This window comes from Equus przewalskii, chromosome 1 (genome assembly GCF_037783145.1).
Source record: "Equus przewalskii isolate Varuska chromosome 1, EquPr2, whole genome shotgun sequence".
NCBI lineage: Eukaryota > Metazoa > Chordata > Mammalia > Perissodactyla > Equidae > Equus > Equus przewalskii.
In genome coordinates, this window is record NC_091831.1 from 17,252,939 (window position 1) to 17,278,006 (window position 25,068).

Below are 25,068 nucleotides of genomic sequence, written 5' to 3' on the forward strand. Positions count from 1 at the left end.
TAGTATCTCTGAGCCTCAGTCTTACCGCATGTCAAATGTGGATAATACTACCTACATTGCAGTAATATTATAAGGACTAAAAGAAAACATAAATATAAAAGAAGAAAATATACTAGCATTTAATAGGTTCTTAATAAATATTTCCTCCTTTTCCTCTTCTTCTCTCCACCCCAAATGTGTGAGAAGCAAAATATATGGTTAGGTAATAAACACAATTAGTTTTCAAAGGAAGGAAACATAACTTTGGCCTTGTGTGGCCAGTGAAAGAGAAAGTAGGCTTTAAGCTGGAAAATACACAAGATTTACCCAAAATATGAGTAGAAGGAAAATATCACAATGATACGAGTGCAAAAAGAAAAAAATAGAAGTAAGACATTTTTCACCTAGTTCCACTGCCTGACTCTGTATGGTCCAGCCTGTTGTTTTGTTTCTTTCTTTTTATTTATTTATTTTTTAGACCCAGGAATATGAACAAGTATTTCCACAGGAAATGTTCCTATTTAATTTACTTCCTTGAGTAACTAAATGTGCTGAAATGCCCCATTAGTTTTAATTATATGTACTTAAAAACTAATCTTATTTAAAGTCAGAGGGTAAGACAATTTAAGTTCATTGTTTTTATCCTGGCTTAAAAAAAATTTGATTCTTACTAATAGTGGCTTACCTTCATGGAAACTCCTGATTTACCATCATTTGATCCTAACAATTCTAGGGTGTGACCCAGTGCTGAGCACTATAGACTCCTGTTAACTCAGTGAATCAGCCGTGAGTTTGGAATGGCGCTGGGGTGCAAGACGAAGGCTGCCAACAGGCAGGTAACATAGTCTGTGTGCTGTTCATTAAGATGTAGAGGTAGCCAGGAGAGAAATGACTCCTTTCTCAACTTTCAGAAGGTGCCACATCCAGAAGGCATTAGAGAAATCCTTCACAGAACCAGAGTTCATGGGGCCTTCAAATTTAAATATGTCAGAACTCTAGATGGATGATGGTATGCATTAGAATTCTAGATGTTTCTTAGAAATAAAAGTTTGATGTCAACACCTTCCTACAGGGAGTGGGAGACGGAGGCCCAGAGAAGTAAAATGACTTTTGGGAAAGTCTCTGTCGCATAAATTAGAGGTGGAATTAGATGAAGAACTAGCCTTCTTGCTCCCTGTTTAACATTGCAGAAGAGAGGACCGAAGGATTATCGAAAATTTTTTCAGTTAAATTAGATTCAGCTCAGGTGAAACTTTCCTGTGAAGCCTTTCGGACTTCCCTTCTTTTGGGGCCCTTCCTTGTACCACCCAAATGCCCATGAAGCACCTTTATGGTTGGTTATATCTGTTTGTCTGCATGTCTCTCCCTACCAGGTACTAAGGTTCTTATTGGCAGGAAAGTGGGCTTAATGGTCTTTGTTTCTCCAGTGTATATAATACAATGCTTGGTAAACAAAGGTACTCCATACATTTTTTAAATTAAGATATAATTCACATGCCATAAAAATATACTATTTGGGGGGCTGGCCCTGTGACCGAGTAGTTAAGTTCGCACGCTCCACTTCGGCAGCCCAGGGTTTCACCAGTTCGAATCCTGAGCACGGACATGGCACTGCTCATCAGGCCATGCTGAGGCAGCGTCCCACATGCCACAACTGTAAGTTCCCACAACTAAAAATACACAACTATGTACAGGGGGGCTTTGGGGAGAAAAAGGAAAAATAAAATCTTTAAAAAAAATACCATTTTAATATGTACAATTCTGTGGTTTTTTAGTATTCAGAAAGTTGTGCAACCATCACCATTATCTAATTCCAGAGCATTTTTATCACCCCTAAAAGCAACCGTCTATCCATTAGCAGTCATTCCCTATTGCCAACACTCCCCAGCCCCTGGCAACTACTGATCTACTTTCTGTCTCTATGTATTTGCCTATTCTGGACATTTCATATAATTGGAATCACACAACATGTGGCCTTTTGCGTCTGGCTTCTTTTACTTAGTATGTTTCCACAGTCCATCGATGTTGTAGCATGTATCAGTATTTCATTCCTTTTTGTGGCTGAATAATATCCCATTGTATGGATATACCACATTTTGTTAATTTATTCATCAGCTGATGGACATTTGGGTTGTTTCTGCTTTTTGGATATTGTGAATAATGCTGTTATCAACATTGTGTACAGCTTTTTGTGTGGACATTTTTTCACTTCTCCTTGGTATGTAACTAGGAGTGGGATAGCTGGGTCATATGATAACTCTGTGTTTCACTTTTTGAGGAACTGACAAACCCTTTTCCCCAGCAACTGCACTATTTTGCGTTAAAATTGCATTTAATACAATTTTAAGTTAAGTCAAAGCTATTCCCTGAAAGTGAAGTAACAGTTTTCACTAAAATGAAAAATCCCATATGTGCAGTCATGTCTCTTTGCATACTGTATCTTAATCTTCAAAACCCCTTATTTCCCTCCAACTTAAAGGTCTGCAGACATATTATGTAAAGGAAGGTAGTGTCTTTACTCTGAGACATTAGTTAGCTGGTTTCTTCATTCATGCTGCAGGTACCTTACTGTAGCCCCCTAGTTTTGTTTGGTTTGCTGTTTAGAGATCGTTTCTCATTCAAGTTCTGTAGCCATAGATAGCAACTGAAATGAATCAGAGGATGTCAGAGAGGTTCTGACTCACAGTGCCCAGAAAAATCCAGCTCACAAAGGTCTGCATGCAGCCCAATGGAGAGGGAGGATTCTCACGACATAAATGGGTCCCCATGGGATAAAGATGGCCTTGGGAAGAAAAGTCAAATAGTTGGGGCCACTGCCAGCACCCAGCCTTCTCCCTTTCCGTCCACCATGACCCAGATCATTTTGTAAGGTCATTTTTGACATCACTAGAATATTCTGGAATGTTTAACATTTGCTCTCCTGGTGGGGACAATTCCCAGTTCTATTTCATATCACTCTTTTCCCTGAAGTGCTATCGTGTGATTCTAGTATGTAGCTGGATATGCTCATGTTATCCTTTCCTCAGGCCAGACTTGTCCTTGAAGGGTACAGTCAAACTCTGTAGTCACTCGGTAGCCAGCCCTTCTGCAGGCATACAGGCTACTTAATAAATAACTGCCAAATCATTGAGGTCATCAATTGCTCCAATTTATCCTTGATGGAAATACTACATGATGTTACTTTGCTTAGTAATCCTTTGACCAAACTTGATCTAGCATAGATCATGGTTCAGTTGGTCTATTTTAAGAGTTTAAAGAGGGTATAAACAGCTACTTTCAACACATTTCTTGGTTAGCTACCTAGATACCAGGAGTGGTCTGTTCATTTCTTTCTGTAGCAGCTGGTAAAAAGATGTTGAGCCCAGCCAACTTGCTGTAGCTCTTCCTGTATTGGGGAGGATCACATTCTACTCCTCTTTTGCTAAGAGGCAAAATTCCTTCCTTCAAACCTTTGTAGCATTTTCTCAGTATCTTTGATTTCAATCCCTTTCCACCTCTTTTTACAGTTATTTAAGTACTTCTGCTGTTTGCCCTACTAGAACATAAACTCATTGAGGGCTTTATGTAGGCATCTTTGATCTATAAACCATTTTCAGCCTCTTGGAGGTGATGTTTTGCGTATTGTAGATGCTCAATAAATATGTGTTAGCATGATTAATGAGTCCACAGTAGTTTATTTCTTTTCTTCTTCTCTGACTTTTTTGCCCACTTTGCTCTTAATTGTGTGATGCTATGGCTTAATGCTATTTTTGTGGCTTAGTTGCTTTTTTCTGTGTGCAAATTTAATAGCCAATGAAGCATGTTGGTAAATGCTCAGCAGCCTTAGGATATTTCATTCAGGAAGAAAAGAAAAATTGTGTAATCCAGATCCAAAACAAGGAAGAATTTAAACTCTAAATATGTCCCTTCCTATCTCCCCAAACCCCAACAAATCCAATACAAATGCAGAGTGTTTTCCATCTTGCTGGGGAATGGTGAGAAGGGAGGAAGGGAATAAAACTACCTCCATACCTCTTTTAAAAATACAGCCAACTTGGCATATGGCACGTTGTACCTGCACAATCTTTGGTTGACTTGTAATATGCAGCTGTTTAAATTTTAAAAAGAGATCCCATGCATATATGTAAATACAAGATGACTCATTTCTACAGAGCTTGATAAATGTCGTAAAGCACATCCTTCCCCCTAAATTTAACTGCAGGCTTAAAAGACATTGTGGGGCATGTTTGTTTATGAGGCGGTTGTTCTGACCCCCATTACCAGAAATTAATCCAAGCAGGCTCATTTACATATTTTACAAGAAGAAGCACTTTAGCACAGTGTGTGTGTGCATACAAATTCCATTATGTTTGCACAATAAAATGATCCAATTAATCACTGATTCTCTTGAGAAAAAAATAATATATACTGTCTGAAGAGCATATTGGGTGTCTTCAGGGTATTGTTCTAGAGTAAGTCTCTGTAATCTAAAGTAGAAGACTAGTTGAAAGTGATCAATGGATCGAGACAATTTTTCTTTTTAAGCATAAAAATATGGATAACTTAGATTCTGTTTTGTGTTGAACTCCCCCCAAAAGCAGACCCTGAGACAAGGATTTGAGGGCAAGTCATTTGTTGGGAAGGTGATCCCAGGAAACGCTGGTAGGGGAGTGAAGCTAATAAAGGGTAAATTATCAAACCAGTTACCAGTGTGGGCTGCCCAAGCTGAATTGACTGGGAACTCTGGGAGATAGTGTAGACCATGCCTCAGGGACGTCTCAGCCAAGAAACAAGAAGCTGGGGTATTGATCCACCACTTTCCCCTCTGTCATTGGTTGAAAGCTGCTTCCAGGGATATTAACTCACGCATTGTGATGTTTCCAGTAACCACGTTTGATTTTTAGAAGTTAATGCTGAGGAGATATAAGCAAATCAAAAGAGAGTGGAATGTATATGTATAAGCACATAAAGAGGTCTCATAGGAACTCAGGAAATGCTGAACAGCCAGGCCTCAGGAAGCATAGAATTCCAGGCCGCTCCACAGCCATCAGTTCAGTTGTGGAAAATGTTGTATACTCCTCCCTCCCAGCTGGCTTCCTCTGACACTCTACCCCTCGGAATTTTGGTATCCACATGGCTCTGTGATTCCTGCCCCTGGCCTTGGACTTAGTTGATCTTTTTTTTTTTTGTTCTGAGGAAGATTCTCCCTGAGCTAACATCTGTGCCAATCTTCCTCTATTTTGTATGTGGGTCACCACCAGAGCATGGCTGCTGACAAGTGGTGTAGGTCTACACTCAGGAACCAAACCCAGGCTGCCAAACCCAAACACTAGGCCGCAGGGCCAGCCCCTACTTGATCTTTTAATACAAGTACCCGCCACTTACTGGGCCACTTACTATCTCTTAGTTCAGATACCAAGGAGTGAAAAACTAACTGGCCCAGCCCATCTTTTTCAAGACAGGATATAAATTGTAACTGCTTGGCCAGCTGATGTATGGGTCTCCCCCAACCCCCACCCCCTATCCACTGTCTACTAACAACCCAGTCAGCCATGGCCAAAATGAGAAGTCACGGGGCTCAGTGCCTACTCATGGGAGAGGTAGAATGGGGACAGAAGAGGAATAGATGGAGCAAGGGTCTCCCAAGGCATGTCTTACACCTGGGCAATGACTCGATGTTGATAAATAAAAGTCTTCTCATGAGGAATTCCATGGCATTTTCATGAATATGAAGGCTAAATAACTAGAAAGAAAAATAAAACCCTATGTGGCTATCCTTAGAACCAGTGTATTCATCTTTTTTTTTTTTTAACTCATCAACCTCTCTGGAGAAAAGATGCTATGGAAATCCTAGCTATAAATAAATTAGTGACAATTTTGGTTCTTGCCCTAGAATTTGGAAATAGTGAGTAAAAGGTAAAGTGATGTCGTCTCTCTTTTCTTAAAGAACCCTGGAGCTACATTTGCCTTGTGATACCCTTTGCCTCACCAAGTCCAAGGAATGGGAGATGAAGTATAAAAACAGTGATGAGATTTTGCATAATCTCTAAGCAAAGATAAATCGATTGGATGATGTGACTTCAGACTCTTCTAGGAGATGCTTAGATGAAGAATCTTGGACAGTCTGGTGCAGTCATTCTCTTCCTGCTGTGAAAACAAGGACAGCAGCCCTTTTGTACTTCTCTTCCACCCACCTCCTGGTTTTTGTTAGTTATAATATCGTTTTCATGTTTCTCTTTGCTTTCTTTGCTCGAAACATTTCCATTCTCTTCTATAACCATAATCCAGTAATTGGGGCATCAGTTTTATATTTAATAGGATTCACTGCTCACTGCTAGTCCTTTTACTACAATATTTGCATTCCTGAGTTTATATTGACTCATTTCTTAGTTGGCTGGATGTTGTCATCCAGCTGTTTTTGTGGTGTGGTATACCCTGAGCACATTTGTGCTTGTGGTGGCTTGCCCATCGCCTTATGTTAAACAACATTTTGGCTGGGTGTAAAGTTCTCGGGACACACAGTTTCATTCCCTCAAGACTTCCAGGCATTACCCCATTGTCTTCTATGCATCAGTATTGCTGTTGAGAAGTCTGAGATTAGCCTGAGTTTTTCTCTTTTTGTGGGCGATAGGATTTTTTTCTGTCTGGATATATGGAGAATCATATCCTTTGAAGTTCAAAATCTAGAATAGGACTTAGGGTTAACATTCTGTATCAAATTTTGCCAAAATATTATATCTGTACTCTTTAAATCTGCATGTTCAGATCTATCTTCATTTCAGGGAAATCCTTGTGTATTAGATCTTTGAATACATCTTCTGCTTGTCTGCTTCTCTCTACTTCTAGGACATAATTTTCTCAAAGTCCTTCTTTATTTTGCACATCTATTGATTTTCTCTCATTATTTTAGGCTCTTTCTTCTGCATTCGTTGTGATCATCTCAAACTTTTTTCTGTGCTGAGAATTAGATATTTTATCAGTGTCTGTTCAGTTCTTTGATGTTTCATTTATTACTATTGACACTGTCTTGGTCCTCAATTTTCACTTCTTATTTCTATGATCTTTTTCTTCATCTCTTTCTGATGTGCCATCATCTCACCCTCAAGCTCTTTGTCTATTTCAGGCACTAATTCAACATTCTACATCTGTGCCCGCTGCCCTTCACTGTAGTCACCACACAGAAACCAGAAGGATCCATGGAAATGCCAGTCACATCATGTGACTTTTTCTGTTCAAAACCTCCAGTGGCTTCCTACCTCACTCAAGGCAAAAGCCAAAGTCCTTGCAATGACCTGTAGGGCCCTGACACCTTCTGCCTCTCTAACTTCACTCCAGCTCTCATATGCCTCCAGTGTCGCCGGCCTTCTCGCTGCCCTGAACACACCAGGCAAGCTCCCAACCTTAGGACCTTTGCTCTTTTTCTTTTTTTTTTTTTCTGCTTTTATCTCCCCAAATCCCCCCAGTACATAGTTGTATATTATAGTTGTGGGTCCTTCTAGTTGTGGCATGTGGGATGCCACCTCAAAGTGGCCTGACAAGCGGTGCCATGTCCACACCGAGGATCCAAACCGGCGAAACCTCAGGCTGCCAAAGCGGAGCGCTCCAACTTAACCACTCGGCCATGTGGTCAGCCCCAGGACCTTTGCTCTTACTGTTCCCTCTGTCTGGGATCCTCTTTCCTCAGATATTCATGTCACTTATTCTCCCACCTCCTTCAGGTTTACTCAAATGGCACTTTCTCAAAGAGCCACTCACATAAAACCACAACTCCTTCCCCCAGCTCTCAATCCTCCAGTCTTGATTTTTCGTCATAGGATTTATGACTTATATGTATAATATATACACATATGTATATATATATTGTATATCATATATGATATATATCTATATATCATATCACATATATTATATATGTGTTTATATAATTTACTTATATATTTTATTATGTCAACCCCGATCCTTCCAACTAGAATGTAAGCTCCATCATGGCAGGGATTTTTGTCGGTTTTGTCTACTGAGAGATCCCAACATCTAGAACAGACCCTGACACTTAGGAAGCACTCAATAGATATTTGCTGAATGAATGAGTCAGCTGAGGTAATAACTTCGGCTTCCTGGGAAGATTTCCTAACATCAATGTCCACTCTCTCTTCGATGATTGACATCACACTGACTCTTCTCATTTGGCATCACATGTCATATGTCAAGGTATGAGGAGGTATTAAAATTCTTTAAGGCATTATAGGTTAAATCCCCCAGATTCAATGTTATCAAAAGGCTCCTGATAACCTAAAATGGTTTTAAAAACCTGAACTTTACAGTTTTTAAGCGTATCCTATTTTGTTGTACATTGATGAAGCAGCAAGAAACCAAATGATAACCATCATTATCGTCCTTCGTTGCCCTCCTTATCAGTGCCAGGCTCTTTCATTTCACGTAGAGTGTCTTTCATCCTCACCCAGCACTGGTGACATAATTTGCCACGCCTGGTGCAAAAGGAGAATGTGGGGTCTCTTGTTCAAAGTGCAGGAATAAAGTGCCATTAAGCTTTTTTCTTTATTTCACAGACTTCTCATCTTGTCATCACATTTTTTTTTCTCCCCAAGCCCCAGTACATAGTTCTACATCCTAGTTGTAAATCATTCTAGTTCTTCTATGTGGGACACTGCCACAGCATGGCTTGATGAGTGGTGTGTAGGTCTGCGCCCAGGATCCCAACTGGTGAACCCTGGGCTGCCAAAACAGAGCTCGCAAACTCAACCACTCGGCCACAGGACTGGCCCCCTGTCATAGAGTTTTTATTTGCTATTTAATGTCTTAAATAAAGTAAAATTTTAAATTATGAACACAAATTTTACCTTTTGTGTTTACATTGTGCTGTGCCCATTTCAAATGCAGATATGAGTCTTTACCTCATACATGGAATCACTGAAATTACACAATTGATATTTCCTAGATTGCAAATACATACGTGTTTGATTCTTTCCAGAAGAGTGGGAATGCTGCACACAACTAACTCGATTGTTTTAATTTCACTTCTAGATGCAAGCACATTCTACCAAACCTCTGTTCATCTCACTGATAAGGAAGAAAGGACTGAAAGGAATGGGGGCAATGGCTTGCCCTATCTTTCTCTTTCCTTCTATGTCATCATTTTCAGCGTAGATTGTTGCCTAAGGTAGGGAAGAAACATGGATAAGAAAGGGTGACAGGTTTCCCTGCTTGTTTGTGTTTCCTAGAACACCACTGCCTCCTTTCTGCATTTGAAGCAAGCATCCTGGTTTGAGTGGAAAGTGACTTCCCAGCACCCCTGGTTATTCAGTTGTATATGTAACAGCTTACCGTGCACTTACTTGAGTCTCCCTGAATCCCCATGCATCACGGCTCCACTGGAGTTCTGTGCTCATGGGCATTGCAAATACTGTATGTGAATGGGGCAGCAGAAATGGCAGATATACATACTGCACATATCTCGTCTGCTCACATGCGTGCTCGATGGTCCCCTCAGACTTCATGTATGAAACACAAGTTCAAAGACAAAATTATTACAAATCTCAATATGACAAGATCAAAACATTAAACCAGATGGAGGGTCCTTCTCAGCACAGGGTCCTATGCAACTGCACAGGTCGCATGCCCGTGAAGCCGGTCCTGTCCTCACCACAACCTCGCAAGTGCAGCATGTTATTACCATTCACAGATGAGCCTGTTGAAACCCAGAGAGAGAAAATAATGTGCCCAATGTCACTCAGCCTATGGCGGAGCTGGAATTCAAACCCTGGCTGTGTCTGATCAGGCTGCCTGTGGGGCCAGTGTCGTATAATGGAATAACCTCTGGGTAGGAAGTAAGACACCAAGGGTTTTGACCAATTTCCAAGTAATTGTGTAACCTTGGACCAGTCTGCCTTAGAACGTTAGTTGTCATCTTACATATACGTGAAATTAATGCTTATTTTTTTCATACAGGTTATAGTTTTTCACAAACCAGAGTGTTGGCTGCATGTCCTTTCTCTCTTTATACCAACTGGAGAAAGTCACTGAGACGTGATGGGTGGCATTGCCACCCTTCCTGTGGGAGCAAATGCACTAATGGCTCTCCACTTTGCATGCTTTATTTGGCCTATCCCTCAGATGACGGCCGAGAAGTCTGAGGAGAATGAGAGAGAAGCTATTTTCTGGGAGTGTGCCAAGGCATAATTAGAGTTGTGAGGCTAAATGAGGAGGGCAAATGAAGGCTTTGTAGACCTTGCAAAAATTTTGTGATGGTCTCCAAAAATTTTTTGAATTGTCTCTCTATGTAGACCACAGGAAGGCTATTCCTTGAGAGTGATTAGACAGGGTGGATGACTGAATTGCATCCTAAAAGACTTGATGTGTGGATCTAGGTACACTGTCTTGCCCAGTCTAGCCAAGGATGAATCCAACAGACCAAGGTTATGATGCTATTCACCTGGCGGGTCCTATCATAAGACGTCCACAAACCAACGAAGGATAAGTATCAGGAGAGAAGATCATTTTGTACAGACACAGCAAAACACAACATCATTTCCATTGTGCCAGGTCTAATGGAAATGCCAAAGTCAATGTACATTGAGTGCATCTGGACTCAAGAAATATGTGTGTGTGTGTGTAATTGGGGACCGGGAGGGGAAGGCTCCTTGACAACCTCTGTGGAAGGAAGGGCCCAACAGAGCAAAGGGAGAGCCTGTGGCTTTGGATTCTGACAGACCTCTTTCCACATGTGTAAAGTGTAATAATATTATCTTGTCCAATTGTTAGGAGGATTAAAGGAGGTGATAAATGTAAAGAGACTAGACTGGTGGGTGACACATAATAAGCACCATTTGGTAAATGGTGACAAGAGTGGTATTGAGGGTTAGTTATTAAGGGGACTTAGTAAAATGACTAGCTGATTAAGTTTCTTTTCAGCTTGCTTTCTCTCTAAGTTGAATTATTGGTTTGCATCTTGGCAAATACTTCCAAGCAACCACTAAATTGATTTATATAAAGGAGACTGAATTTACTTTTAATTTATTTGAGTTAGATTTTTAAATCAGTCTATTGGACTTTAAAAATGAATACTTATCTAACATTTTGACTTACTGTGGTAAGCTAGTGACATTTATTCCTTAGTATTCATCAAATATTGCATCCCTACTTTGGCCTATCACTATGTGAATACAGATATTTGCATGTGATCCCTTCCTTCAGAGAGTCCACAGTCTTTTGCAAAAATAGACATGTAAATCCTTCATTGCAGTGTAGTCAACATCAGGGCACAGGTAGCATTGAAGTACCAGAAAGAAGCGAGTCTTGTTAAGGAAGTCATTGCAGTCCTAGATGATAGAAAGAGCCCATTTTTCTATCTAATAACTGTTTTTCTACCTAGAAAATACTAAGGAAAAAGATAAAGCTACTAGTAAACTGTTTTTTTAAAAAAGATCTTTTCCCAAGTAATTCAGAGCTATTCATGCTTCTTGTAAACTTCTCACGTGCCTGTAATTAGGCTAAACCCATGAAACTCTCTTTACTATCAAAAGATCCTTTGAATTCTGGTAATAGGTTCTAGCACACTTGTAGGAAAATGGCTTGTTTTATGCTCATTCTGTAGTTTCTATCCTTAGTGGATTATTCAAAGGGAACTTTAAACATACCTTAGTAATTTCTGTCATTTTCTTAAGCTGCAACCTATTGTTTAAGTCCAAACACAGAAGCGGCTTCTAAGGACCATGGGGAAGTTTTGGATATGGATGTAAAATAATTCTACTTTAAGAACTCATGGAAAAGAACTCTGCTGGGCATTGATTCTGTGAGATTCATATGGAAAAAATCCTAAGAATTCTCAGTTGAGGGCATGAGAGTTAGTAGGATCAAGAGGGCTCAGACATTTTGGAATTTGTCTCAGACTGTAGGAAACTTTGGAATCATCACTTCCAGTAAATTTTTAAGATTGCAGTGAATGTCAGGCTGATTGTTATTTTGGCTAACTGAGAGGATAGGGTTTTTTTTCCGATGTGGTGGTGTGGTGTATAGTTCTGTTTGTGAACCTCACGTTCATTCACCTCCTGCTTCGCAGGCCAGTGTGCTAGGCCACTGGCCCTTAGTCACTGGAGGAGCTGGCTGCAGCTCAGCCCCAGAGAATCAGAGGCATCAGACCTTGGGTGGGGACCAAGTGTCTGCATTTAAAGCACCCTTAGTACTTCTATCCTTGGAGGTCTGCAGACTGAGCTCTTGGGAGTCTAGAAAAGCATGGAATCCTCCTCACCTTCATGGAGCTCACAGCCTAGTTGTGGACATGAAGCCGTTACTACAGAAGAAGAAACCAATCCCAAATGGTTTGTGCTACTTAAAATGCTATGTGTGAGATGTGCACAGGTGTCATTTTATTCTGTTCATCAGACAAATATTTAAATAAACTAATAAACATAGACATTCCCTGGCATCTATTGCATGACCAGCAGTCTGCTCACCACTGGACACACACACGCCAATACAACCCAGTTTGGAGGAAGGAGGCAATAAGGTTGGAAACAGATCATGGTGGACTTTGAAAAGCAGCCCAAGTCTTTGGAACTTAACTTGGAAAGAAGTAGGCAGCTCAGTTTGGAAACTCTAACTACATCACTTCTAAGGTCCACCCTCCTTAGTGTGGTGTTCAGAGCCCTCCGTGACCCACCCCCCAACCCTTAGCTTGAGCCTCTCGCTGTTCCCCATGAACAGTGAACTGCTTGATACCATGTCACCCCGTCACCTCTGCTTGGAATGATCTGTCCCCCTTTCTTCACTCGGCAGCCCTTACTTGCCCCCTCACTCCTCCTGGAAGCCTCTCCTGCTTCCCCCTTGGGTTCAGCACTGCCCTGTACCCTGTGCACTCTACTTCTTTCTTAGCACCTTCCTGTGTCATTGGGAATATTCATGTGTGTGCATCCCAGATGGTAAGCAACTCGAGAGCAGTGGTTTCTCTCTTCTCGTTTTTGTACTGCCAGCCTGGTACCCAGCACACAGTGGATGCTCCATCAAGGCCTGCAGTGAGGTTGATAGATGTAAACATTACATAGAAAGCAAATAAAAAATGCATTCTTGGGTTTTATTTCAGCTGAATTCTTCTAGAAAGGCTTTGGAGGGCAATTTGCCAATGAGTCCCAAGGTGCTGAGGGATGTGAGATACCTGGGAACCTGGGGCCCAGGGCCGTGGAAGGGTCCTGCAATTCCTGCCCTACAAGTGCACAAGCAGTAGGCAATCCGTAGCTCGGTTGAAGAGAGAGAGCAAGGAGGAAGTGGACTCCCCCAGCTTGCTTGTTTTCTGGTTGTAACATTTCCCTCTTAATTGGCATGGCTTCTATTGAAATGATGTCCTCTTGAATTTTTGCCAAGAGTGGCTGTTTGCTAACAAAGCTTTTCTCTCCAACAAAATGGTTTCTGCCCTTTGGTCACTTGTGAACAACCCTTGCTTCATTCTGTGAATGAATGAAAACACAGCAGTGAGTCAGTTTGGGGGGATAAAACAACAAATCAAACCATGGGACGGTGTCTGTCTTATCAAGCCTTACCTCATCTAAGTCAAATGAGATTGAATTAAGTTTTTTGGAAATCATCTCTAGAAACAAGAATAAAAAATCCTGGCTTCTTAGGAACCGTAAATTTTTCTTTTTTCTGGATTTATTTTGCTGTACTTCTTGTAGTTTTAACTGGAAAGTAGAAAATATCTATGCTTTGCTTCTGTCCTCAAAGCTCTTAACTATGTGGCCCCGAGGCAGGGACACAAAGACAATTTGGTTTTACTCTCCAACATTCCAAAAATAACTTGAGTAATACCCTCTTTGGTTATCTTAAAATGCAGAGTGGATGCTTTTATCCTAAAGTAGCAGTGTCTGATTGTCGGGGGGACTCTCGCCATATGACCGTTATTTAGCAGCTAAATGCTGGTGACTCATTCCGTTTGACTGTGGTACAGGAAAATTCTTTCCATGGAAAACACAGGAGGGGGAAATCTCTCCGCACCACTGTGTAGTATTTTCCTTTAGAAAAGGCTTCTGCGAAAACGAATAGGCACCAGCTGTCCCTCTGCTGGCTTAGTCTCCAAAGCTGCCAGAGAGCCCTTCTAAACCAGGGTTTCTGTGCAGTTTATCCACCGAGGCATACAGGTAGGTTCAGAACTGTAATAAGGGGCCAGTTAATAAAGTTAAATCTCAGGATTAAAAATTGTCATCCTGAGTAAAAGAGAAATTGAACTAATTGCATTTACAGTACCTGGAACACTTATGTATGATGGGGTTTGGACTAGAAACCCAATGGTGTTTTACTGTCACATTCCATTAGGGAGAGAAGGAGAGGATAGGAGGGGGAGGGAGGGGGAGAGGGAGATGGGGGTGGGGGGGCGGGGGGAAAGAGAGAGGGAGAGAGACTGGTGTAAGAGCTTTGAGCTAAATAACATGACAGCCTTGGAGAGAAGGGCCTAAGTGAGGTGCTGATCTATTTACGCAGCAAAAATATAATAAACTAAATCCACCTGCTAGGCTCATAGCACCAAACCAGTTCCAGCTCTCTGAGGTTAATTTTGCTTGTCAGCATCCCCTTAGGGGCTCTGAGGGTGATGAGGGTTGAGAGGAGTAGACAAGTGCAGTTTTAGCCATGAAAATTGGGCATGTAAAGGGCTTGTCTCCTTCATACTCTTGAATCCTGCCCATCCTGCTAGACTTGAGGTCGGGTTGTTCTCGTGCTTGGCTCACATTTATGAATGGAGGCTAGAGAAGCTGCTTAAAGGCTCTTATAAAGTGCTTATAATCCAGCTGGCCGCTGACTTAGGAAAAACCTGACCCTACAGAGCTGCCGTGGGGGCAGGGAGAAGTGTGGGCAAAGTGTGTGTCATCAAAAAGAGGACCCAGGGTTGGAGGAGACTTAGCCCTTCCTTACAGGCTGAGACACCCAAGCTATTAATAGTGAAGCCCTGAGTCACAGATGTAGGAATGTCACAGCTGCTTGAGATCTGCTACTGTTACCCATCAAAAAACCGGCATAAAGGTCTGCCCCAGCCACCCCCCCCCCCCCCCCCCGCCACGTAATTTCAGCTGTAAACAACCTCTGAGTCAAAGATGAGGCAGGTTGATTGACTTCATTCCTTTCTGTTACCCTGGCTCTCAGACCCAACACGTTACAATATTTGCAGTAAATACAGTCTAATACTAGCTGTGCATTCTGGTTCTGAAAGATGTGCTGGCCATCTGCTTCTCTCCCGGAGGGGTGCGATGTCTGTCTTTTTGTCTCTTGCTCATCACGTGTCTCCCACATGGTGGATGTATATGACGTGCGGTGGGGAAAGAAGGTCTGGGTTTGGGAGACAGGTGCTGGTGTGAGGCGGGCGCTGGCTTTGTGAACCCGGAAGTCCTCTGCCCCAGGAGACAGACCTGTGACCCTGGGGCTCAGAAATCAAAAGCCGTGTCAGGAGCTACTGCTGCTGGTTCAGGCTTAGGCTAGTGAGGGGTATGGGTGTGACTGTGTGCCCCCCACTTTGTGGCTGAGTTTCCTCCCTTCACATCCAAAGGGCTTGTCTAGAAAATTCTAATGAAGCGAGGAGAAGGTGGAAGTCAGAATCCTACCTAACTGGATAAGTCAGATGTTTACTTTGATCTTGAATTTGATCCTGGATAAGGAATTGAATCCTGAAAGATCCTCTTCCCAGGCTGTCTCTCATTGTCTCAGTCCCCTCCACCCTTCTCCCAGCCTTCAGGTACCAGAGGGGGGAGCAGTAGGGCAAAACAAATGTCATTATTCATTTTTCATTATAATCGAGCCTCCGGGACCTTAAAAGTTGAAGAAAATGAACTTGAAGGAGCCACGAGCATTATTTTTCTACTAAGGCTAATTTTATTTATTCAGTTTGTCTCAAGCTGTGAAAAGAATGGAAAGCAGGGGTAATAGGAAACTAATAAGCTAACAATTGACTAGTTTTACTTACTGGAACAGTCCCTGGCTGTTTCTCGGCCCCCCCTCTTCTGGCAATCATTTATCAGACCCCGGGAGGGGCCAGGGCTCCAGAGCATTCTGCTGCCCGGTTTTCCTGGGCCTCGGCGCGAGGAATGCAAGGTGGTGTCAGCCACAGATTAGGCCAGTGGAATTTTGCATTTGTTACAGCGGCAGCAGCTGTAGCGAGCGGTTCGGGCCCAAGGGCAGAGCCCCCAAGCAGGGCGCGGCCACTGCTCGGCGCGATCTCTGGGGCGGCACCGGAGCTCGGCCCTCCGAGATGGGGGCGGGATTTTAGAAAGAAGCCCCGGACTTGGCGAGTGGATGCCGCCGGGGCTTGTCCTCGCAGCCTCTGCAGCCGCGGGTCTGTCTGCCCAGGCGCGCTCCCACTCCTAGACTTAATTCCTGATTCCTTCAGTGCTGCTCGCCAGAGGACCCGGTTGCCATGGTGAAGGAGAAAGGTAATTATAAATATCGATCACCGTGCATGGTTGCAGAAGTTGGAATGGTGCTGCAGGGCTTGGCCACCTAATGGGGGATGATCAATGGAAAGCTGGGTAGACATGTTCTTGAGGTCGAGAATCTCTGCATTGTGAAGTCTGGGTTTCCATGGAACGGAGACTTCATTAGAACCTTTCCTTTAGCCGCGGCGTCTGAAGCACATCCTATTTCTGGAGTGTTTGCACAGCTGAGCTCCTGAGTGTGTCTCTTTTGATTGTTATTGCATTTTGAATTTTCGGTTGTGTTTGAGACTTGCCTTCCTGCCCCCATCCTAGCCTTCATTCTCTTCCTCGGTTACCCCCACCCAAATCAAGTTAATTAAGGTGTGTAACGGAAAAGTCCTTCTACCGGGCTTGTGCTGTGTTGGTCCGTGCCCAAGCCTAGCTGGGACTGGCTGAGAGGAGAAGCGGGCTGTTTTAAAGGTTTCAGGGGTGCTGCTTTAATAAGCTGGCATTTCAGCCGTATCTCTCTAATCACTCCTCCAAACATCTTAAAGGATGCTCTGCATGTCAGAGGTGGCAGATGGCATAAGGAGAATGTGAAGAGGGAGTGGGTGGGCGAGCTCTGCCCAGGTGTACAGTATTTCGGCACTGGGCGTGGTCCTGAAATGTAAGTTAAATCTTTCAGAACTGAACTATAAATAATTACTTTACCTGGGAAATGTAAAAGAACACAGCAATGCTTGATTTTAATTATCCAACTAATATATAAATACAGCTTATGCTGAGAAAGTGAAATGTTACAGGAGAATAGAGAGCAAAAAGCAAAAATCCCTCACCCTTAGCCTGTGTCACTCAATTCTCCCTTCTCTTTAGAAGCAGAATTATTAGTAGTTAGTGTGTATCTTTCTAGACAGGAATAAGATAGGTAGACAGGAATGAGATAGACAGGGGTAGAAAAATGAGATCACTCTATGATCATTTTTCTGTGACTTGATTTTTCTCTCTTACTAATATGTCTTAGGAACCTTCACCACGTAATTCTATAATGTGAATAACCACCCTCTAATTTTGCCCTTTGGTAAGCGTGGATTTACTCTGCCATATTTTCTTAGTGTGGGATGTACTTTCTCCATAAACGTGGATGGCTGCTCTTTGGGGCTATCTTAAACCATTTCAATGACTTATCTCTATCTACTTTCTCTTAAAGCCCCTACCGGGAATAACTTTGAGGTGAACACGCTGAACTTGAATTGATCCTTGTTGCTGGAAACTCAGTTCATTTTATTATACTAATGGATGGGTGAAGAAATAGGATCATGATGGCTAACAGTGTTAAAGCTGCACCTTAGGACAAAGAGAAACATGGTTGTGCTGGATCCATTCTGCTCCTCCATGTCTGTAATAATCACTCGCTTTACCTTTGGTTTTGAGTAAGTGGTGACTGAGTGAAATGACTTGGTGTGAATAAAGGTGCTTCTAATAATGTTTCCTCTCTTTCTTGGGGTGCTTCCAGGATCCCTCAGAGTAACAAATACAGATATCAACATTTAATAAAGGTCAGGTCTCATCCTTTGTACCTCCTACCCAGAACAACCTGGCCCTGATTGCTGTTGCTAATGGATTTGAGTTCGTTTCCTTAATATGAGTACTTTATGAGTGATGGGAAAGGTGATTACAAAAGCCGCTTCTCGTTCTATCCCTCTGGGCTCGTGGAGGTTGCAGACTTGCTGTATGTGGTATATGTATTATAGATCAGTAGTCCCACAATAGCAACTCTTTTTCTAAGTCATTGCAGACTTCCCAAAGCTCAGATTGCCTGGGTTCATGTTTGCTTTATAAGTCAGTAACCACTTTCTAACTGGAACACTTTGGACAGGCCACCGAGAGGTCACATACTCGTATTATCTTAGCCCTTAGCCACTGATTAAAGGCTGTTCCTTTTTTATTTTGAGGTCTGTGTCAGTCCACACTGCTGCCTCCCAGCTCTCTGACTGCACTGACCTCAGCCAACAGCAGAGGAAGGCAGGGTTTTTTGGCAGGTGCACAAGAGCTTCCCATGGAAAGAAAGAAATTTCATGATAGCTTTTAAAGTGAGAAGGATACAGGGGAGTATGTAGTCCAGGCCTTCATCCTAGAGATGTGAAAACGGGGGTTCAGAAGGGTAAGGAAATTGCTCAGGGTCCCACAGTGGGTACTTGGACCAAGCACTCATCCTCTGTGTTCCATCGAAGGTGTCCGTGGCTCAGGGACTGCGCTTACCGCAGCGTCTTAACGTCCGCTGGCTCTCTCACAGCCCAGGGAGCCTCTCGGAAGCTGCACTGCATCTCCATCTTTAATTTTCCAGCGCATGATATAGTGTCTGCCCCAGCGCAGATTCTCCAACAGTTGAAACAGGTTGGCCTGTTTTCAGAGCTGGGGCTGGAACGTGTGTCTTCTCAATTCTGAGAACTGTCCATTCCTCTCCATTCCTCCTTGCTCCCAGAGAGACCTGCCTCCTCCCTCCTGGAGCTGACACGAATCACCCTTGTGCAGGCTCAGATCATGGCAGTGCCCATCGTGAGAACATGGGAGGCCTTCTGAAGGACGGACAGAAATTCCCTGTCGTGCTCACCAGTTAGAGATGGTTTAGCTCACAGTGATTTGTGCCACCATTTTCTCTTCTGGATAAAGTTTCCTTGCCTCTGTCTGGGTTGGGGTTGACACTGACTGGAGAGAAAGCTTGAGGGCAGGTCACACCTCTGCTAGTGTGGAATTGCATCTGTCGACACACTTTGACCCTCATTATCTTTTGTTCTCCTAACCAGGCGCCCATCCACTTCCAGTTGCAGATGCTTATTGATCCGAGAATTTTGATGAAATGGGTATTTCCCTGATGTGTTCAAGGACATCCTTCCCTTGTTGTATCCTGTAACAAAGAAGCAGGAGAGATTTTTGTGGGTTTATCAGTCAATATCTGTCTTCCCAAATATCCTCTCATCAACTTGAACTCCAGAGGCTCACTATACTCATTTAAAAGCTATCATTGTCTAGCTAATGTGTGTTCTAGTGCAAGTTTTAAAAGTACACACAAAAGGGATTCTTTCTTTTTGTTAGAGAAAACAAGAATAAACAAATATGAGAGGTTAAGTTATGTAAACACTCATCTAATTTAAATAGTAAGGGATGCTTATGGTTTGGAAACCACACGAGAGAATACGAATTTAGCGGCAGGGGAGGCACATAAAGGTAAATAGAGGTTTACATTTGGGCACATGATTTTGGTTTTGTTTTGTTTCCTAGAAGCTTTCTGCCGCTGTTGGATGGCCCAACCTGCTTTTAGGTTAGAGTGAGACCCAGTGAAACTCATTCCAGTCCACCCATGATGGAGAGATGCTCACTCTCCACCTGACATTCAGGTGTGTGGGACACACATGCACACACATACACACACACACACACGGCAATCTTATTTCTGGGTAGCTTCTGAGAACAATGATGTACTGTGTCTCAATGTGCCCTACAGTCTGGCACCAAAGTAATTCTCTTAGGACACTGATGTCATCATATTTCCAGCTCAAAAACCTAAATGAGTGACAAGGTAAAGTTCAAGGCTTCCTGCTAATCATTGAGGATTCTCCCCAAGTCCTTAAATTACCTCCTCCCCACCCCTGTCTAAGCTAATCTTGTTTTAGTTCTCTTTTTAATGTTATTATTAAATCTGCCTGTTATTGAACACATACTAAACGTCAGTCTTTGTGCTGAGAGCTTTACATACGTTGTCTCTAATCTTTGAACCCCTCAAGCTCGGTGGTATTTCTCCCCTTTAATAGATGAGGAAGCGGAGGCTCACAGGAGTTTAGAAACTTGCCAGAGATCACTTAGCTAGAAAGCAGGAGAGCTGATTTTCTACCCAGGCCTATCTGGCCCCAAAATCTGTGCTAATTGTACTTACGCTTCCTCCTCTCCATTTTTCCTACTTGAATAATCATGGGGGGTAGTTTTCCTCTCCAACCTCAGTCGTATTGCCCCTCCTGCCCTAATGAGAAATATATGTATTCTCCTTTTCTGTGTTTGTTAAAGACGTGACTCAAGTTCTGCTTTTTTATAATGTTTCTCAAAGGCCCATCCTTTCTGTGAATTCTTCTAGAGTTACTCTGTGCACCTAAGTAAACACCAAGGAAATTAAACAATTCAGTCGCCTGTGCAACTCAAGAGCCAGCTCTGTCTCTCCTCAGCTGTTTGTTGACTTCATATGTGGTCCTGTAAAACAACCTGTAGAGGTGTGAATTGTCGCTGCCTCTGATGCTATCTGCCCCCTCCCGCACCCACTCCTCCTAAAACACACACCCACACAGATACTACCCACTCAGGTCCGTGCACGCTGACTAATGTATTGGAAACCGAAACCTATTTTCGTTCCATCCTTGGGGAAGTCTGAGAACGGTAGGTCTTTCTCTGCAGTGTAATCATTCCTCATATGTCCAAGTCACCTTTCAGGCCCCCTCTTCAGTGTATTATAGCCACTCCTGGATTCAGTTTGCCAACCTGCTTTCTTTTTTCTTTTGTTTTTTTGGTGAAGAAGATTGGCCTTGAGCTAACATCTGTTGCTAATCTTCCTCTTTTTTTTTTTTCTTCCCAAAGCCCCAGTACATAGTTGTATATACTAGTTGTAAGTCCTTCTAGTTCCTCTATGTGGGATGCTGCCATAGCATTGCTTGACGAGTGGTGTGTAGGTCTGCACCCAGGATCCAAACTGGCGAACCCTGGGCCTCTGAAGCAGAGTGCGTGATCTTAACCACTATGCCATCAGGCCAGCCCCTCAACCCTACTTTCCAGGTTAATCTTTAAAGTCCCACCCCTACCTGGTCCTGGAATTGTCTAAGTTCGTCATCTTTTCCTTAATTTGAAAAGTCCCAAGCTTTTCAAGGATTCACCAATGAGAAGGACATTTCCTAAGTAAAGTCTAAAGGGAAGCTGTTGATTAAAGGAGACACCACAATGCTACGAGTTTCAGAATAAATTGTCTTGATTGGTAACTTATACACACCACTCAGTTGTGAACTTTGCATCTTTGAAGGGAGGGAGCTCCAGTTTTTATCATCATATTCCACTCGAGAGAAAAAAAATCCAAGCGTGAAGTGCTCTCATTCTTTTATGAACAAGAGTGCCACTCTCCCCAGAACAATGGCTCTGCCTAGCTTATCTTCACTCCAGAAGAGCTGTTTGGATGACGGGATTTCCAAGGCCAAGGGAAAGAACTTCACATTTTAAAAAAAAGCATAACAAATCCCCTGCCCTCTGCCACCTACTCATTGGTTTATCCAGAAGGAAAAGAAGACTTTGTTTCTACAATTAAGAGTTAAGGCTGAAGTTGTAAATAAATCTGAGAGAAGGAACACATTGGCTTAAATTTACCCAGGGCCCTTGAGAGCAGTTTTTGATCAGGGGGTGAACTCAAAACATGGAGACAGTGGACATCTAAGCTGAAGGGTGAGCCAGCCCTATTGTCAGCTACTCCCAGACTTTGGGAGGTGGCCCTGCCTCTTGCCTCTCTGCTTACCTGGTTAGGTGACCAGGAAGAGTGAAACAACCTGTCCTGCATCACAGAAACCCTCTCTTTAAAGAGAAATAAATTGACTTTCCAAATTCCTGCAGGAAAGACATCTTAAGGGACATTCACCCTGCTGACATTCACTAGTGGCATCTGATTCACTTTAAGAGGGGCCCCTCTGTGTCGTCATATTCACAGTCCAGAGGGGAGAAGGAGGGTCCTGCTCTCGTTTGCCTCTCATATGCCAAGGTCAAAATGCCGTGTTTTCCTGAGCCAGCGTTAGAGAGCCAGAGAACTTTTCAGAAGGTTCAGTGGCCAGTGAGCGGTGCAGGATTTCTTCCCATTGTGGTTGAGCCTGATCTGGGCAAACCACAGTAGAAACCAGCCCAGTTTCCTATTTCATTGTGTGTTGGTCTGATGGTGACTCATACTGCGAGTTATGTTTATCCCAAATTGGCAGGAGCAGTGTATTCAAGGGCAAATTTTGTTAGTGGAGAGGGCAAATATTTGTATGCATGACCTCTTTTCTCTGAAACTTTGTATTTGTGTTCACACTGACATGATTAATGCTATTATGGTCCACTGTGCCCTGGGGGAATACTAGGGGTGAGTTTCTGTATCCCATTGCAGTATCCCAAGTTGAGCAGGCTGACTTGTTTGAATACTTGGACTTAACTGTGAAGATGCTGGCTTTCGTAATACTTCCGGGGAAATTACTATCTAGGGCGGTGGTTCTCAAATGTCAGCAGGCTTCATTACCACCTGGAGGGCTTGTTAAAACATGGATTTCTGGGGCTTGCTTCCAGAGGTTCTGATTCAGTCTGGGGAAGGACACAAGGTTTTGCATTTCTTACAACTCTCAGGTGATGCTGATGCACCTGGGCCGGAAACGACACTTTGACACTGTCTAGGTAATCCACATTTTTTGTGGGTAAAATGACCAGCCCTTCAGGCAGATAAGTGAAAACTTACAACGTAGCCTCTCTATTCCCTTTCGCTAACTTTGTCTTGCTTATAATGCACAGGTGGCAAAGAGAAGGCAAGGAGCATCATTCTCACTCTGACTCTCCCGCAGTGTGGAATGAAGCTATGGTGTGTAATAAAACGGACCTTCTGCTGTCAGTATATGACACTGGATGTGCAGAGGGTGGGCAGGGTGGGTGTGCGAGGAAGTGACAAGCTACCTTTTCCTGGGAGCGAATTGGGGTTCAGCTTGACTTGGGGAAGGCAGCACTAATTTGGAGTCAAGGCACAGCTGGGCCATTCTCTAGGCATCATTCCTAGTTCTCCAAGGCTTAGGCGAGCATTTTTACTTGGGTTCATAGAGCTCTTTGGAATCCTTTGGTAAAAGATAGTTTCATTAGATATCTTGGCTCACAAAGGCTACAACTCCCTCTTTACTCTTTGAGGAGCTAAAATATATCATTGAAACTTGGAGTGTTTCACCCGCTACCACTGTATCTGATCTATAGTCTAACTGTCTACATTGTTTCTGTTGTTCATTATTTGAAACACCATGAAGGGAAAAGTTTAAGAAAAATTAAGAAAAACAGAGAATGGTAGAAAAAGATAGCCAGGTTATTCCACAATGGAGTGTCTGAGGCAAAAATGGGAGAGAGGGCTGAGTACCCCTCAGAAAAATGGCAGGGTCTCTAGGTTCCCAGGTCCATGGAGGGTCCCATAAGTGACACGTGGGTCAGATGAGTGTCTGCTGGACTGCTGTCTGTGTGCCACACTTGGGACCCCTGTCTGAGCAGTCAGTGAGGAACAGAGTTTCAGGGCACACCATGGGAATGGTGTCTGCTGGACTGGAGTCCAGCCAGGTGGTGCCTGCTCGCTTGGAAAACACTACCGGTTCTGCCATGTGTAAGGGTCCTGGCCTGAAACAACGAACCTTAGCAATGGCTTCTTGATCACAGCACAAGTTTATTGAGGTCTACTCTCTGCGAGGTATTTCGGGGATAAACTGATACACTGAAAAGTTCCTACCTGCAGGAGGTTAATGAAATAGCTGGTGTTGGGAAGCGTGCTGATTGAGAATACAAATAGAGGCGACACATGATGATAGAAGTGGTATAAACAAGATTCTGTGGGGGTTCAAAGGAAGGAAGAGTTAGTGTTTCAAATGAATCAGAAAAGGCCTTACAGAAAAGGGGTCATTTAAGATTGGTCCTGAGAGGTTCTATAAGTTTCTTAAGGTTAGGGATGGTGTTTAATTCCACTTGTATCCATAACACAGAGTCTGCTCCATAAGTGCTCAGTGAATGCTGAATGAACTAATAAGTAAATGAATTATGTGTATGGGTGGAGGCGATGGTTACACTTATTTAAATGTTTATTCAGAACCTAATAAGAGATAAGCAATCTAGGTATAGAAACAAATAAAATACAATTCTTGACCTGAAAGTACTCTCATTCTAGTAAGCAACATAGACACATAAATAAGTAATTATGATACAATGGGAAATGTATTCAACAGAGAACTGTTAAAGTGATAGGGGACCACAGTGCAGGGAACAATTAATTCTGCTGTGAGGTCATGGCAGGCTAGGCTTGGAAGGATGAATAGGAGTGCAGCAGTAAGTAGAGAGGAAATGAGAGAAAAGTGGTCAAATTGGCAAAACAGAAGCAGTGAAGTACAACCTCTGTCTGAGGAAATGCAGCCGGCTGAGTTTGGCAGGAGCTACTATTGGTCACTTAGTAGAGGAAGGGACACAGGAAGGGTAGAGGGCTCTGCCGATTGGAAGGAGCTGAGGACGGTTAGAACTGGAGCGTGATCATACAGATGCCTCCAAGAACCGGGCAGGTGACCTACATGAGTGGAGACTGGGGGAAACTGGACAGCATGGCCCTCTCTAAAGGGAGAAGCCACTCTCTCACTTCCATCCTAGTTTCCATGGAGGGACATAGGCCAAGTGGTCAGACCTTCCAATTTTCTAGAGTAACTAGAAATAGAGATTTTTATGTAAAATCTCCAGATGTTTAAATGTTGGCAAATGATTCAACTTTCTTTTCAAAGAAATCTTTGTGTGGGCCAAACAAAACATGTCTGTGGGCAGGACTCACCCGAAGGGCCTCCAGATTGTGGTCTGGGGCTTAACGCAGAGCTCACCAAACCTACCCACAGTAAGAAATACATTTTCCCACCTCAGGATGCAGGACTCATGCGCGTATGCA

At 43.1% G+C, this 25,068-nt stretch overlaps 1 protein-coding gene and 1 long non-coding RNA gene across 8 annotated transcripts in view; one reads left to right on the forward strand and one right to left on the reverse strand.

Annotated features, from left to right (window-relative positions):
- ABLIM1 (actin binding LIM protein 1) overlaps nt 1–25,068 on the forward strand; it is a 291,309-nt gene that overhangs the window by 104,868 nt on the left and 161,373 nt on the right. For 2 of the 7 annotated variants that reach the window (XR_011543540.1, XR_011543544.1), the window contains exon 1: nt 16,066–16,379. The exons of 3 other annotated variants lie outside the window; for them this stretch is intronic. The gene's annotated coding sequence lies outside the window, so the exon portion shown is untranslated. Of the gene's footprint in view, nt 1–16,024; nt 16,380–25,068 lie in introns of those variants that run through there. 2 more of the 7 variants (XR_011543541.1, XR_011543546.1) reach the window with 2 other exon arrangements.
- On the reverse strand, nt 13,027–16,305 carry LOC139085292 (uncharacterized). The gene is made up of 2 exons (XR_011543547.1): nt 15,914–16,305; nt 13,027–13,415 (listed from the first exon to the last, which is right to left on the reverse strand). It is a non-coding gene; the product is annotated as an uncharacterized lncRNA (long non-coding RNA).